At 32.5% G+C, this 2,500-nt stretch overlaps 1 protein-coding gene across 1 annotated transcript in view; it reads right to left on the reverse strand.

Moving 5' to 3' along the window:
- Positions 1–1,247: 1,247 nt before the first annotated feature.
- The window catches only part of LOC113815677 (arf-GAP with dual PH domain-containing protein 1), a 19,617-nt gene continuing 18,364 nt past the window's right edge, over positions 1,248–2,500 (reverse strand). The window contains exon 8 of the mRNA XM_027367705.2: positions 1,248–2,500. This exon is cut by the window's right edge and continues 306 nt beyond it. The gene's annotated coding sequence lies outside the window, so the exon portion shown is untranslated.

Genomic DNA, 2,500 nt, shown 5'->3' on the forward strand with positions numbered 1-2,500 from the left:
ATTGATGACGAGCATAGTGGGACATAACAATGGCATCTTACATTAAATTTGCAATCCGTTTTTTTGGAATTCACAAATTTACTACAATCACTTTGTCTGTCAGAGGTCTCTGACCTACAAGAATTTGCATGACTTGAAACTTACCCTAGGTGAGATTCTGTAATCAAATTTCTAAAGGAAAACCAGAGTATCCTCATTATATGGGACTGGCGAGACTCAAATCCAAGAACTTGGAAAATGTACACTTTAATCTCTTGCTTTGAAAATGCTTCCTTTAACAAAGTACAACAAGAATCTAGTGTTGCATCCCGTGAGCAAAGTTTAGGCATAATCTCTAAATATCATTTCCTTTTGCTAGTCAACCTATAGCTTAATTACAAAACAAACAGAATTTCCCTTAAGACAAACACTAAAAAGGAATACAAAGCTCCTGTCTTTTAGCATCAATACCAGTAGAATCAATAATTACATTAGTGATTCACATTTCCTAACCACAAATTTAAGCAACCATCCACAGCTGGTTCAACCCCAAATTACAGCAAACCTGTGAACATTATTGGAAGAACATTTTTTCCAAACAAACAAACAAAAAAAAAACAAGTATCTGCATAATCAACCATTTAACATATATTACATAAACAATAAAAATGGCACTGAAAAAAATCTTAATTCAACAACAAAGAAATGCCTTGCTGCTGGAACCATCTTGAAAACCATCATGTTTCATTATACTTCATATGACTCACACACATTACAATTGGCCATTTTAGTGAAGCAAGAGCTGATAACAGTGCTTTTACATACAAAACACATAACTTAACAACAAACTCTCTTTCCATGTATTTCTCTGATCATTATTGTCAGTTAATTTCAGATTTTGATGTACCACTTATGTCTAAGCATTACATACTGTAGCTGAAATAAATATATCACAGATTTATAACTGTGTACTGCACTAATCTACTAACTTTAACCTGGACATTTGCTGGCTATTGTAAAATACTAATAGTTACGAGAGGCAAACTTAAGTCATATGTCCTTGAATGAAATGGCACCATAGATTTGCTATTACACTATGATAAACTGAAAATTGGCAATTTACTTTGATTGTAGGTTCTGTATCATCTACTCTGATATACATTAAGTCCCAACTTCCTTGTATATCTACCTGACCTATTTCATGTCCCTTAAACATTTTGTTTCTTATTCTTACTCTATCTGTCTTTCCCTCCTTTAATCCTTCAATCTTTCTTTCCTTCCTCCCTTCCTCTATGGACTTTCATGACCCTACCTTTAGGGTAAGTGGAGACATAAAATAAATCCCAGAGACATATAAGACATGAGTTCATACTGCTCTGTAAGTGGGTAAGAAATGGATGGCTTCATCATTTTGTTTATGAAACCATACATAGTAAATATGTAGGAAAATATAACAGCTAAAGTAAAAAAATATACTTGGCATTCAAAACCTGGTATCTTTACTCACATACTAGACCCCTACTCAGGAACATGAACCAAATAAAAGCTGAATTTCTTGGGTGTATTCATCTTCAAAGGAGTCTAGTACTTGGTGCAAAACACTGGATTTTAGTATTGAATTGATATATCTTTTTACTTTAGTTGTTTATTTTACAGTGGTGAATTGTCAAGTAAATTTCAAGGTTGTAAAAAGGCATATGAACTCAACACAATTCAGAGTATATATACCTGTCATAGGTATGAAGTAATACTCAACTTCTATTGCTGAGTTTAGTTGGTCCTTTTAGATTTCTTTACGTCTTTGCAAAATTCTCTTTCAATTATTACCAGTAATGGTTTACAGAATGATACAAATAGATTTACCTTACACTCAAAATACTGTAAATGTGAGCATTTATACCAATATCTTCAGTCATCATGCAAACTATTTATATCAGTTATTATATAAGGAGACAGGGGAGAAACAACAGCTATTCTGCGTACTTAACATTTAGCAGAGATTTATCGCAAGTCAAAGGAGGAACCATCTTGGTTGAAAATTATAAATGAAACTATTTTTGAGCATGGGAATTTCACAGAATTATTATCATAAAAAAAAGAGACATCACATTTTGTACTCTCAAATTTCTTATCAAAAGACCTCATTTCATTTAAACTTAATAATAATTTTTAAAAATGCTGAAAAACACCTCTACTCTTACCATTTGCTACCATAATTTCAATCAGTGTGGGATATGCTCAACCTGTTTTGGTTCACACGAGAGCCCAAAGAGAGGCAAATCTGTGTCATTTTAATCAAGTATCTAAATTCCCTCGCAAGAATGAAGGTAAAAGTAACAACAACATATTTTCCCTTCTCTCTTGCGTCTAAGAAGAAATCAAGTAGAAAAACTACAAATATTGCATTGCAGTAGATATTCCGAACACTGGAAAATTTTGTCAACATGAAAAACAATTATACTGTATCATTTTATTGATACTAGTATGTAGCTTATTTCCCTTTCATACTAGCTATCCCTAA

Source organism: Penaeus vannamei, chromosome 32, assembly GCF_042767895.1.
Source record: "Penaeus vannamei isolate JL-2024 chromosome 32, ASM4276789v1, whole genome shotgun sequence".
In the NCBI taxonomy this organism is placed as follows: domain Eukaryota; kingdom Metazoa; phylum Arthropoda; class Malacostraca; order Decapoda; family Penaeidae; genus Penaeus; species Penaeus vannamei.